We start from the raw sequence: 15108 nt of genomic DNA on the forward strand, positions 1-15108 counted from the left end.
TAGAGCTGTTTTAAACTGAATGTGGGGGGGCTGATGTTGCCCAATATTTGATTATTATGGAGGGCGGTTCTAATTCAGTGATGGATTATCTACTAGACAGGTCTAGTAAAAGTAGATCAATGTATTGCTCTAAAATCCAAGCCTACATTACATCTACAATGAACCAATTTGGCCTGTGTGATGTTTGGAGAGATGAACATGGCACAGAGCAGGGGTATGCATTCCATAATAAAAAGTATAATCACCATTCTAGGATTTACTATTTTTGTTGAACCAATCCTTAAGAGTATATGTTAAGAGTGTGAAGCACCTACACACCCATCTGTCAGATCATAGGGCAGTGGTTTTGGAATTGAAGGTGGAATCAGGAAATAAGGTGAGAAGGTGGACGTTGGATTGTTCATTATTAAATGACACAGTCAGTTCAGTAGATCTTTATTTCGATGATTAAAAACCATCATAAAAATACATAGACACAGTTAAAAATTAATTAAATAGCATGTCTGAACTTTATCTAAAAAAATTAAATGCACAGTTATTAAACACAGTATACATTCATTCCTTGATATTATCATGAACATTAACCTCTTGTAATTCTTAATCTTACTGCCATTTAAAAAAAGTTCATGATGGAGCATAATGTTCGCATATCGTTTGCTCTTTGCAAAAAGAGTAAGGCAGTTTTGGCATGTCGAAACTTTGCCTTTTTCAAAATAGCCACCAGAAATTTGCGTCGAGGCATCTGATAAAAAGGGCACAAAGGCACAAAATGAAGGGTGTCCTGCGGAGACCTATTGTCGCAGCAGCAGGCACCCTTCTGCTCAATTGTTACAGTAAAACCAGATGGATAGGACAATATATTTAGTAACATATTGAGCCTAAAACGACACATTAAAAACCTGTCCTGCGAGTTATACATTAAAAATAGATAGGGTTCCATACCCTCGACCCTCGCTATTCCTCACAAGACAATGAGCAGTGACTGATCTCTTCGACAATTCAGTACTTGATCTGCCAAATGCAAACTTTTCTAACAACAATTTTTTAATCTGTGATTTGCAAGAGGTAGAAATTAAATTCGGGTTGGTAAAAAGGTCCTTCCGGCCTATATCCTCTAGTGTGACTTTGACATAATTTAGCCACAGGATTAGCAATCCCTTGTCCCTTTGTAAACAGTCTGCTACAATTATTCTACTTAGTTCTGCCTCGAGATTTTCCCATATTCTAAACCATGCTACAACGGGGCTCAACTTTACCCGATCTATAATGTACGGGCTTCCCAGTTTGCTGTGTGCAATTGCAGCTGGAGTGCTCTGCGGGATTTTAAGAATCCTGCGGAGGAATTTGTCTTCCTCCAGCTGCAATTGTTTTGCATCCCCAAAGCCCCAAACGTCTGCTCCATACAGGGCTTTTGCAGTGCTTATGGAGCCGTATAAATTTATAACCTGTTCTGGGCACCAGCGGCCCAGCCTTCGGGCAAAATTCAGTATGGCACCTTTTGAGGAGACCAGTTTTACACAGCGTTCCTCTATCAGAGTCTTGAACTTTAGTGTCCCATCAAATAAAATACCCAAATAGGAGAAAGTCTTCACTGTTTCTTAACTGTGAGTCCCTATTTTGAATACAAAATTCCTGCAGGGCTTTTTACCTGCCAGCATCACAAAGGACTTGCTTAAGTTCACCGACAGATCTAGGCTGTCCATGAACTTTACAAATCCGTCGATCATGCAATGTAAGCTCCGCGGGGTACGGGCAAGCAGGACCGCGTTATCCGCGTACAACAGTACCGGAATATGACGCATTCCGGCTTTTAGACAGTCTGTGTTAAGGGCAAAAAGAGCTCTCTCAAGGTTATTGATATAAAGAGAGAACAAGAACGGAGCAAGGATACAACCATGCCTCACTCCGCTAGTGCACAGAAAGGGTTCGGTACTCCCCCCTCCGTACTATAGCGGACCCTGGAACTGGTGTTCCAGTGTAGTTCTCTAAGAATGTTAATCATTCCAGGGTCAATTCCCAAATTGCTCATCATAGCCCATAGTTTGTTCCTATTTACGTTGTCAAATGCCGCGGCCAAATCCATGAACCCCAGGTAAATAGTTTCACTACTGGCTTGTATATTTGGCGACCAGTAGGTAAAGATTAAGACACTGGTTGCTAGTTGATTTACCTGATCGAAAGCCGTACTGGGTGTCTGCTATAGTGTGGTGCTCTTCTGTCCAATCCAGAAGTCGGTCTAATACCACCCAAGATTTTGGCAGAGACATCGATCAACGATATCGGTCTGTAGCATTGAGGATTATCCCTGCATCCCTTCTCAAATATAGGGACAATTGTAGCTGTCGACCAAGAGCGATCTTGTAATTGACTTGAGGCCAAAGGTCGAGTTCTACCATAATAAAATCAGTCCTTCTCTTAACATTCCCCCTTTTAAATGTAAAATTTGCTTCTGCATCTAAGGGTGTCCACCCATTACAAGCGTGTACCCCAAAAGCAAGAGTGAACAACAGGATTTGCTGCCCAAACTTAGTACATCTTTTAATGGGTGGTAGCTGGAGTCTTTTAACACCTCTTGCTTGGTTTTCTTCCAGCACTATTTGCTGTACAAAATCTACAGGTTCATATGTTGTGTTAAAGTCACCAGCGTTGATAATATAATACTCTTTTCTTGAGCTGTCAAGGAAGTTTGTAAGTGTTGACAGCCGCAGTCTGTGGAAGTAACAGAGGTGGGGCCTGGTGGGGAGGATTTCAAGGGATGATGTAGAGGGGAAATTAAATAAATAATTAATTTTCCCTCTGCATCGTCCCTCGAAATCCCCCCTTACCCAGCCCCACCAACCCACCGCTGTTACCTGCATGTACCACGGCTGAGTGTTGAAGCCTTGTGGTGACTACTAAACCGATCATATAGATTTACTAATCTGACATTAATGCTCCCCTTAAATGATATCAGGGCCAAATCAAGGATCTCTTTTGCACCTATATCTAGCCACTTGATTTTACAAGCCAATGTGCTCTCAATACTTATCAGCAGGCCTCCAGCAGGTCTACCAGCTGGCGAGTGTTTAGCTTCAATACTAAATGTGGTGTACCCCACACTATGTATATGCTCTGTGGCCCAAATTTCTTGAAGCAGACATACTTGACTGCTGTCCACTAGCTTACCCCTCTCCGAGTCATTTAGTTTGGACCTAATCCGAGCAACATTCCTCAAGATAATATTCAATTGTTGGTCATCGTTTGTCCTTCTATGGAGTGGATGTCCCGTTATTAAGATTTCTCTCATTGAGCCTTTGGTAGGAGCATGGTGGTCAGGCAGACCAACTGGGGGTTGGTTCTCCATTGCAATTGAGATGGTATTTCAAATTTCAAATCTTAATTTCGATCATGTGATCATAAAAGATATACAATATAACACATCAATTAAAATTCCAAAGTATCAATATTTCATTTAGTATAAAATACATGAGATAAAAGAATGTTTAAACAAGAGAAAGAGTGGTCCAGAGGAGAAGGATTTTCATGGGTCTCCTGCCATCTTTATGTAACGGGTTCGGACATGCCACATTGCAGTTAAAAATGTAGCTAGTGCAAACACAGTTGGCGGAGATAAGTCTGTCTTTAGAACTCTAAATGCAGGTGTGAAAGTTCTAAATCTGAGGTTTTTGAGGAGGGGGACGAGCCAAAATTTCCTGCTTTTTTGGTAGGCTCAGCAGAAAAATATAACGTGTATTTCGTTCTCCTTAATGTGGGCACATGCGGGGCACGTCTCTATTGGGGACCGACCAGACCATGCTTTGGTAAAAGACATTAAAGGAAGGGTCCCGTACCTCCATTGCAGGAATAATTTTCTTGTTAAAGCAGGGGTCATGCCGTCCAAAACACTTTCAAAATTGTATGAGTCTTTGGTTGTAATAAAACTGTGTGTCAGAGATCCCTCTCGTGTACTGTCCAAGGCTCGGAAAAGCATCTTATCATAGTATGCTCTGGAGAGCACTTTCCTTGGGATCCTGGTACTTGTGCTTTCCGGATGTGACCACAGTTCTGGTAATCCAAGGGTCTCACAGGTTCTCTTAATGTATTTTAGCCAAGGAATCTTGGTGGCATTGGGTAGCGATAGGAATTCCTTTAACTCAGTTCTATAAGAGGTGAGGTCTTGGCTACTCCAGAGGCGACGCCAGAATGTTAAAGGTTTGAGCCCTAGTTCCTCCGTGATGGGCCTTAAACCCAAGTCCAGTCTCAGGGGCAGGAGTGGAGTACTTGGTGGGAGAGCGGTCAACTGCCTTAAAAATGTGTTTTCTGTAATCAGCAGGTTGGAGGAAGAGATATGACCCCACATCTCTCCCCCATAGGTTACTCCCCCCCTCGCCTGGGCTTTATATATTTGGATAGCGGGACTCAGAGGGCGGTATGTTGACTTAGTCGCAATTCTCATAATGCCACCCGCCCTCTGGGCCAACTTCATGTTCGCTCTGGTCTGGTGGGCCCCCCACGTGAGGTTTTCATTTAAAGTTATCCCCAGATGTGGACCCTTTCCAATCGTACTGCACCAAGCAAAGGATTTGAGCGCTTGGAGGACCTGGGATTTAAGATCATAAATTTCGTTTTCTGCGGGTTAATTTCAAGACCCCTTTTTGTGCAGAAATCCAGAAAGCCATCAAGCACCCTCTGAATGCCCATCGGGGATTTAGACAGCAGCAGGGTGTCATCTGCAAACATGATTGCGGGCACCCTGCTGCCAGTCAGTTTTGGGGCATCAGTGTTGGCGATCCCGGTCAGGTGTGCGATTACCCCGTTCACGAAGAGGCAGAACAGGGTCGGTGCGAGCACACAGCCCTGTCTCACCCCTCTGCGAATGGGGAATCTTTCAGTTAGATTGCCGCTTCTTCCACACCTGACCCTTGCGAAGTTGTTATGATGCAATTTCATCAAAATTACAAGGATGTCTTTCGGGATGCCTAGCTCTGCCATTACCTCCCACAGTTTTGACCTTGGCACTAAATCAAAGGCGGCACGTAGATCCACGAAGACCGTGTACAAGGTGCCGCCCTCGATAAGTGCAGTCCTCCAGTACATGAGGTTTAATCTAAATATTTGGTTGATTGTGGAGACCCCCCTCCTAAATCCTGCTGGTATGGGCTGAGGGTATCTCTTTCCTCCAACCAGATCTGTAGCCGATCCAATATTAGCCTACCGAAAAGTTTCTGCGAAACATCGATGAGGCTTTTTGGGCGATAGTTGGCTGGGAGCAGAGGGGAACCCTTTTTAAATATTGGGACCACCTCTGTTCCCAGCCAAGTATCAGGGACCTCCATACCCTTGAGAACCGCATTAAATATCAGCAGGAAATACGGGGCCCATATCCCCGGCTCCTGCTTAAAAAGATCTCCTGGGACCCCGTCAAGCCCTGGTGCTTTTCCTCCTGCCAACCCCGCAATTGCAACACGGACTTCTTTTTCCGTAAAAGGTTCGCTCTCGTAATTACTCAGTGTAGTGAAATTGGGTGTACTCTGGGACGCCTCCTCGATTGCATATAGGGACTGGTAGTGCTCTTGCCAAACACCAGGTGCAATGTTGGGTTTGATTGCGGAAGGGAGATCTACTGGCCCATGATTGACTAGCCGCCACAATTTGCGAGAATCTTTGGTGGCCAGTGCACCCGAGAGTTCCTCCCAATGTTTTTGGTCCCATTCTGCCTTAGCATTAGCCAGCAATGTCTTATAGGCCCGTCTTTTGGCTTGTATCATCTCCCGGCATCCACGCGCCTTTATAGCAAGTAGGAGTTCTCGATTTGAGTCCCGGCAGGTGGTATTATACCAGGACTTTTTGTGTGTCCCCTTAGATTTACCTGCTCCTTTGACAAATAGGTCTAGCTCCAGGCTATTTATTAGGTCTTTGTGGGTTCGCCATAATTGCTCTCTATTTTCACCGTTGTCTAGTCCATTGGCAAGAGCGAATGCCTTTTCTAGCACTGGCGTAATTCTAGCATAGAGCCTAGGTAACTTGACTCCACATGTGGCGAGTTTCCCCCACCTAACTCGCCTTCTGCTACTCTCCAGGAGTAGTCCTGTGATTACATTCTCTTTGTCCAGTCACATGTCCTCGATGCCTGGCATGGCATATTCGAGTTCAAGGGCGTTGTGGTCACTGTCCTCTCTATCCAAGACCCTAAAATCAATAATTTGTGACCAACTTGAGAGTTGAACTAGGATGTAGTCATATAGGATGGAAAATAAATAAATGATTAATTTTCCCTCTGCATCATCCCTCGAAATCCCCCCTTACCCATCCCCACTGTCATGTCCCGCTAGATTAGGTCTTCCTGTACGAATGCAGGAGGGTCTGCTGCTCTGCGTCACATGAGGAAATCGGAACACCCGACTTCCATTCCAGGGGAGTTAGCAGTCTAGCTACACTCGGGATGCTACCTGCAGTGTCCATCGCTTCCAGGGGAAACCGTATTTGAACCGCGGTTTCCGCCCGATCTGTGCTTCGGATTCTGTGTTTTCCTGTAGCCTGCAACTCGGACCAGGTATCCCTTGCCCCGCTGGGCGCACTGCTGTTGCCTGGCCGTTCTCCGCCTTGCCGCGCTGGAGCGCACAGCTACAGCCTGGTTGTTCTCTGTTTCGCCGCGCCGGAGCGTGTTTTACTTTCTGCCTGCATTACATGTCCACGCTGCTGCGCTACACTTCAGTCTAGCTAGACTTCCATTGCCACGTTGATATGTTTGTTTCATTTCGCCTGCACACTTAAAGCCGCACTGGAGCGCTGTTTCCTTATTTGACTTTGCACGCTCTGGAGCACTATTTCCTTATTTTGACTTCTCACGCGCTGGTGCGCTAGTTACTTTCTGGGGAGCCGCGCTGGAGAGCTATTTCCTTATTTGACCTTTCACGCGCTGGAGCGCTTGTTGTCTGTTTCCCCAAGCTCGACACCAGAGTGCCTGATTGGTTCCTTAAATAGGAGCGCTACCCACTGTGTCTCGACCGACTGGATTTCCTAGCTTCATGGTGTCTTCCTGAACAGGTAAAAACCGTTTTCGCATGTGAATTAGAAGGAGGAGCAGGGGGTGTGATTGTGTGTTTGTGTCCTTACTAAAAGGGGCTGTTCTTTCTCTTCTCAGTTACCGGTGCTCACGGATAGTTCCCAGATAGAGGGAGGTTCCTTAACCGGGCTACTAGAACACCACAGTTTTATCTTGGCTTCCGTCCCCGTGTCCATTGCCATCCTAGTCTGTTTATAGCCAGCTGGGGAAAGGTGGGTCCAGTGGTGGTGGCTCATGTCGTCTCTGCGAGATTACTTCACAGGTCAAAGGTAAGAATTGTGGGGTTCTTGACAGAATCCAAAGCACAAGTGTTATATCTCGCTAGGGCAACATGAGCGATCCCGAAATTGCCCTGTAGGACATAGCTCACCGGCATCCAGGCAGAAAATCTTAGCCTACGACAGGATATGGCTGTCCTACAAGGGCAGATGGCTGCTGGTGCTGCAAACCCTTGGGGTAGGCCTCCCCCTTCCAGAGTCAGACAGGAAGGGTTGATACGTCCACCTGTATTTACCTTTGATGACACTTCTACCCCTACTAACTCAGATAATAACATACAAGTGATAGCACCCCACCTTATCCAGTTGGCACCACTCGAACGCTTTTATGGTGAATGTACCAAGTACAGTGTCTTCCTTCACCAATGACATTCACACTTCATGGCTCGAGCAGCTGCCTTTCCTGATGACGCATCCAGGGTAGCCTTTATACTCTCCTATAGGGGTGGTGATGCCACCCAGTGATCCATTTCGTTGGTTGAAAATGACGATCCTATGCTGTATAATCTACCGATATTCAAAGAGACTATGAGACGTATGTTTGCTCGTCACTCCTTTGTCCAAGCAGCAGACAACGAATTGCTCAATTTGAAACAAGGCAACACAGACCTGCTCCATTACATCACCACCTTCAGCAGGCTTGTCATTGAAGTACATTGGCCCGAGTCCAAGAAGGTGTCTGTGTTCTACAGGGGGTTGTGTGACGAACTAAAAGACTTTACAGCGCAGATGCCCGAACCACCAGATGAAATAGGACCGTTCATTGATCTGGTAGTCAAGGTGAATTATAGATTACAGGAACGGAAGACGGAGAAGGCCAAAGGAAGCGACAAGAAAAAAACAAAAGAACCAGTGCTCTCCAACGATGCACCTGAACCTATGCAAATTGGCGGAGTCCGGAGACCTCTTACCATGGAAGAGAGAGAGAAAAGAAGAAAACAGAATCAATGTTTATACTGTGGTAAAAATGGTCACTTCATCAGGGAATGCCCAGTGAAACTTGCCCGAGCAAGAGGTAGGAGTTCTTTTGCACTACCAATATCCAGAGGAGACAAGTCGGGAAACGTAGAAACCCAGTAGACAAAGGGGTTCAACTACTGGGTTGTTCATCAAATGAGACCGCGTCCCCTCCCTTTTTCCAAGGCAATCAGCATTTGGGTGTGGAGGTTGTCTTACAAGCACGGACTGGCCAGGAACGGCGGGTTACCACACTTCTCAATTCAGGAGCAACCGGCAACTTCATCGATACCCAGCATATGAAGGACCTGGGGATGGTTGCCGTACAAAAGGCCAAACCAGAAACCGTTAAAGCAGTGGATGGTACAGATCTTACCTCCAGCCTAATCTGGTTCCAAACTGAGGATTTGTCGATGACATTTGAAAACCACTACTCAGAAACCATCGCCTTTGATGTCATCGATGCGCCCCAATTTCGAGTAATCTTGGGTTTTCCATGGTTAGTTCACCACAACCCACAGATCAATTGGGCTTATAGAAGTATGTCCTTGGATTCGGCCGTTTGCACATCTTCCTGTTACACACCACATGAGTTCTCTGGAAACAGAGCAGTGCGGGTCCATGCTCTACCCTTGATTATAACAGGAATGGTCGCTCATGGAACCGAGCCGGATGAATACCTGGATCTTGCGGCAGTGTTCGATAAGAAAGGTGCCAATACCCTTCCTCCTCACCGCTCCTTTTACTGCAGAATAGACCTGATTCCTGGCTCCACGCTTCCGTGCAGTCGGATATATTCCCTCACAGAAAAGGAAAACGAACACCTCCGCTCCTATCTGGATGAGTACCTGCGTAATGGTTTCCTACGCCATTCCAGGTCACTGGTATCCTCTCCTCTTTTCTTCGTGGTCAAGAAGGAGGGTGACTTGAGGACCTGCATAGATTTTAGGGCTATGAATGCCATCACAATAAAAAACAGGTACCCGCTACCTTTGATATCCAACCTGCTGGACCATGTGAAGACCGCCGCCATATACACCAAACTGGACTTGTGTGGAGCCTATCATCTTGTCAAAGTCCGGAAGGGTGACAAGTGGAAGACCGTGTTTTGTACCAAGTTCGGTCTATTCGAATACCAGGTCATGTCTTTCGGACTCTGCAACGCTCCGGCGGCGTTCCAATTCTTCATTGATGAAGTACTCAGAGAATACATCAACATATACTGCATAGTATACATCGATGATATTCTGATCTACTCGCAAACCACAGCCGAACACATTCACCATGTACGGACCAACCTACAACAATTGGAACAACACAGTTTGTACATCAAGCTGGAGAAAAGCGTCTTTCATGTTACTGCTGTTGAGTTCTTGGGGTACATCATCACCCCTGTAGGCATTCAGATGGACAACAAGAAAGTGGAAGCCATTGTACAATGGCCATCCCCGACTACAGTGAAGCATGTCCAAAGGTTCTTGGGATTTTCTAACTATCACCGTTGTTTCATCACAGGTTTTTCTAATATAGTAAGTCCCATCACCAAGCTACTATGCAAGGGGGTCCAGTTCTGTTGGGATTCCACGGAAAGAACACGCCTTGCAGGACCTTAAAAAGAAGTTTACTACGGTCCCCATACTGATACATCCAGACCCCGAACAGCCATATGTAGTAGAAGCGGATGCTTCACAAGACGCTCTAGGAGGTGTGCTGTCACAGAGAATGGCCAAAACAGGACTACTGCACCCTGTGGCATTTTACTCTAGAAAACTGCAACCGGCCGAACTAAACTACACCATATCAGACCGGGAACTACTGGCCATTAAGACAGCGTTTGAGGAATGGCGCCACTACCTGAAAGACGCTAAACACCCTGTGACCATTTACACAGACCACAGAAACCTGCAGTTTCTCCTCTCAGCCCGTGCCCTTACATCCAGACAACTCAGTTGGACTCCGTTCTTCAACGAATACAACTTTGTTATTACGTACCAACCTGGGAGGGAGAATGCCAAGGCCGACGCATTATCCCGCCTGGAATAAAATGAAGATATCGTGCCAGATGCTGAGCCGGACCCTATCATTCCTGACAGTTGCTTCCAAGGTGTGGTCTTGTCCTCTGCCTTCCTTACCCAATTACGAGATGACATCAACTAGGCGGATCCTGCTACTCTGGTGGAAACAAACGAAGGAATCGCTCTAAGGAACAACCTCATGTACAAAGATGACAGATACTACCTACCGTGGGCTGCCAATCAACAACAAGGCCTGTACCTGTGTCACGACCCTTCACTGTCCAACCAGCCAGGATAACATAAGACCATGGACCTGTTGCAAAGGCACTTCTGGTGGTCTACCATACAGGCAGACAGAACATGAAAGAACATGCCGGGATCCTCTGCAGGTCTGCTGCATCCCATTCCGGTTCCTCCCTATCCTTGGCACACCATCTCCATGGATTTCGTAGTGGAATTACCTACTACCAAATCAGGTTACACCACTATTCTAACCATAGTAGATCACCTTACCAAGATGGCACACTTTGTCCCTCTGAGAAAACTGCCCTCTGCAGCAGAATTGGGGGTGTTTTTTCTGCATGAAGTGGTCCGCCTGCATGTCATGCCGTCCGCTTTGATCACGGATAGGGGCCCACAGTTCGTGTCCCGGTTCTGGAATGAAGTCTGTACAGCTCTGGACATGGACGTCCGCCTGTTGTCTGCATATCACCCTCAGACCAACGATCAAGTGGAGAGAACGAATCACACCATGGGCAATACCTGTGCTGCTTGCTGCTAGTGACGGAGAAGGAATGGGCGGAAATACTATGGATGGTGGAATAAGCCTATAACAACAATACGCATTCGGCTATAAGAATGTCTCCTTTCTATGGCCTCCAGGGGAGACATCCACGTACAGTACCCTGGGAGGAGAGCTTGACCTGTTCATTGCCCACAGTTCAGGAGAACTACACCATGCTCCGTAATCTCTGGAAGCAAGCCCGTTTTGAACTAGCAAAGGCCGAAGAGACATACAAACACTATGCTGACAAACACCGGAAGACTGAACCTGCTTACCAGAAAGGGGACAGGGTGTGGCTCTCCTTACGTAATCTGAATGTGCATGGTCCCAAGACGTTACTGCCCGCTTTGTGGGTCCCTTTCCTATTGAGAAGGTGATTAATCACGTTTCCATGAAACTCACTCTGCCCCCGCACATGGAGGTGCACCCTGTGGTCCATGTCTCCCTCCTGCGTGCTGTTCACCCTGACTGTGTTGTCTCTGCTCCGCCTGCTCCGATTCTGAGGGTTGACCACATTGAGTACGAGGTCTGGGCTATCCTCGATTCCCGTCGCGTCCGGGGTAGGCTCTTGTACCTGGTAGACTGGAAGGGTTATGGTCCGGAGGAGCGGTCCTGGGAACCCTTGTCTCATGTACGCAATACTCCCCAATTGGTTCAGGCTTTTCATGTTAGGCATCACCTACGCCCTCGCCTTGCCACCCCTGATTGATCCTTGGGAGTTGGGTGGGGGTTCTGTTTTGGTTGGGGGTGTTGTCATGTCTCGCTAGATTAGGTCTTTCTGTACGAATGCGGGAGGGTCTGCTGCTCTGCGTCACATGCAGAAATCGGAACACCCGACTTCCGTTCCAGGGGAGTTAGCAGTCTAGCTACACTCCGGATGCAACCTGCGGCATCCAGCGCTTCCAGGGGAAACCGCATTTGAACCGCAGTTTCCGCCCGATCTGCGCTTCGGATTCCGTGTTTTCCTGTAGCCTGCAACTCACACCAGGTATCCCTTGCCGCGCTGGGCAAACTGCTGTTGCCTGGCCGTTCTCTGCCTTGCCATGCTGGAGCGCACAGCTACAGCCTGGTTGTTCTCTGTTTCGCCGCACCAGAGCGCGTTTTCCCTTCTGCCTGCATTATATGTCCGCGCTGATGCGGTACACTTCAGTCTGGCTAGACTTCCATTGCCACGCTGATGTGTTTGTTTAATTTCGCCTGTACACTGAAAGCCGTGCTGGAGCGCTGTTTCCTTATTTGACTTTGCACGCGCTGGAGCGCTATTTCCTTATTTTGACTTCTCACGCGCTGGTGAGCTAGTTACTTTCTGGGGAGCCGCGCTGGAGCGCTATTTCCTTATTTGACCTTTCACGTGCTAGAGCGCTTGTTGTCTGTTTCCACAAGCTCCACACTAGAGAGCCTGATTGGTTCCTTAACTAGGAGCGCTACCCACGGTGTCTCGGCCAACTGGATTTCCTAGCTTCATGGTGTCTTCCTGAACAGGTAAAAAACATTTTCGCATGTGCATTAGAAGGAGGAGCAGGGGGTGTGATTGTGTGTTTGTGTCCTTACTAAAAAGGGCTGTTCTTTCTCTTCTCAGTTATCGGTGCTCACGGATAGTCCCCAGACAGAGGGAGGTTCCTTAACTGGGCTACTAGAACACCACAGCATTATCTTGGCTTCCTTCCCCGTGCCCATCACCATCCTAGTCTGTTTATAGCCAGCTGGGGTAAGGTGGGTCCGGTGGTGGTGGCTCATGTCGTCTCTGCGAGATTACTTCACAGGTCAACGGTAAGACTTGTGGGGTCCTTGACACCCACCGCCCCAGGGCTGTTACCTGCACAGACCTCGGCTACCACTTACATATTTTGTCTTGCAGGTTCTTGTGCCCCGCCAGAAACAGGGTGTTCTGATCCTATGGACCAGTCTTTTCCTGCCCCAGCTATTAGATAAGAAATAGACTTTTGGATATTTCCACACATTAGCCTCAAGTTTGTTGAGTCTGACCAATATTGGAAAAAGATTTTTTGATAATCATTGTCAAAATGACTTATTAATGTCTCTATATCTTGAAAGGATAAGGCTGTACGGTCTAGAGGCATAGATGTAATTTCTGACACAGTGGTAGGTACTGATGGATTGCTATTGGTCCCCCCATGTAGTGTCTCCTGGGATTTTTGTTTTGATCTGGTACTTGCTCCCTGCAAAGGCACCGGGTGTTTGATCTTTTTCTTCCATTTGACTGGTGGTTCAGTCAACTGGGATGGTGAATGGTAGGACGGTGGCTTTGCAGCAGGAGATAATTCCATTATTGTTTGTGCACTAACAGAGTTTTCAGGTTCAATGTCCCCAGACACCCTAATGGGAGTTGGATCCGATTCAGAGCAATAGATATTCCACCCTCCACGGATAAACGTTGTCCTACCACGGCGATTACTTTATCTAAGGCTCTAGCGGCCAGTGTAAAAAAAACAGTCAAGGGTAGAGTTCTGAAGGATCTTGTGTGTACCCTACCTCTCTCCCGTTTGATTCTGTTTGGCCATTTTGAAAAAATAATCACGGTCTCACAAGATAAAACCTTTGAGCCAAAAGCAAAATCAAAAATAGACTTACTGAACAAGAATCAGAAAAATCTTCGTAAAGCTGGATCACAGTACCAATATATTAGAGTCAGAGAGGAGAAAAACAAGAATGTAGGCCCAACCCAGCCTCATCTGGGCACCACGGGAGCCCTGCAAAGGTTAGATGCGCCTCCTGGGGCATTGTGTTGGCGGCATGAGGCCGCGGTGGTGCTTAGGGGCTGTAGTCCCCAGTATCGCCAACAGCAGGCTGACAACTTGGGCTCCCCCTCCGTTGGAGCCCTGAAAAGTATGTATGCGCTTCCTGGTGCATCGGGTGGCCGGCGTGAGGCCGCGTGGTGCTTGGGGGCTATAGTCCCCGGTGGCGTCAATAGCAGACTGACTAAGTAGAGTAATAGAAGGGCTCATAGCAGAAGATCAAAAAGGGTTTATGATAGGTAGATATAGGCACCATCTGAGTCAAGAGTTAACAGGGACAATTGATTTGGCAACAGAAAGTGAAGTGCCACTTGCCATTATTATGCTTGACGCTAGCAAGGCCTTTGATAGGGTATATTGGCAGTACTTGTATACCATGCTAGAACATTATAAATTGGATAGAAAGTTCTGTAAGGCCATACGAGGTATATATAGGGCCCCAACAGAAAAGATTCTTCTGAATGGTAGTCTTAAGTCAAGTTTTAGGATAACAAGAGGCACTAGACAGGGGTGCCCCCTTTCCCCGCTGCTTTTCAATTTGCATATCCAACCTTTTGCTGAGAAGATAAGGTCAGAGCAAGGGATTATCCCTCTTTTTATATGACACATGGTTGAAAAAAGTATACCTTTATGCTGATGATGTTATATTATATACACAAGATCTGATCCATGCCTTGGGAAATTTAGATTCCCTGGTGGTAGAATTTGGGAAGGTAGCAGGGTATGAGGCCAATCCCTCCAAGACAGAGGCAATGGTATGGAATATGATTGAGAACCATATGTTGACAAAAAGGGAACTGAACTATTTGAAGAAAATTACAGGACTACATTTTTTAAAAACAGTGACAGAAAGAAATAGACGTTTACTTATCTGGTCCCATCTTACAATAATACTGGGTAGGACCAACCTAATTAAGATGTCAATACTTCCAAAATGTACTTTTCTTTTTAATATGACCCCCCTCCACTTTAAGAAGAGCTGGTCGCAAAAGTTATACGCTGGAATAGATTCTTTCATATGGGCATCTAATGGTTCAAGAATAGCAAGACAGAAGTTAAGGAGAAGGTATGATACAGGGGGCATAGCATTGCCGAATTTTCAAATCTATGCATGGGCTTTTCAACTAAAGAATTTTAGGTTTCTGCCAACTGAAAAGGGTGGGTCAGGGAGCAATCAGCTATGGAAGGCCTTGTTAAATGAAGTAAGAAATGGTGGGGCAAAATTCATGTATAACCAGAGAGACCAGAAGTACTTTTAAAAAATCTGGTTGAA

The sequence above is a fragment of the Lissotriton vulgaris genome, chromosome 11, assembly GCF_964263255.1.
Source record: "Lissotriton vulgaris chromosome 11, aLisVul1.2, whole genome shotgun sequence".
NCBI lineage: Eukaryota > Metazoa > Chordata > Amphibia > Caudata > Salamandridae > Lissotriton > Lissotriton vulgaris.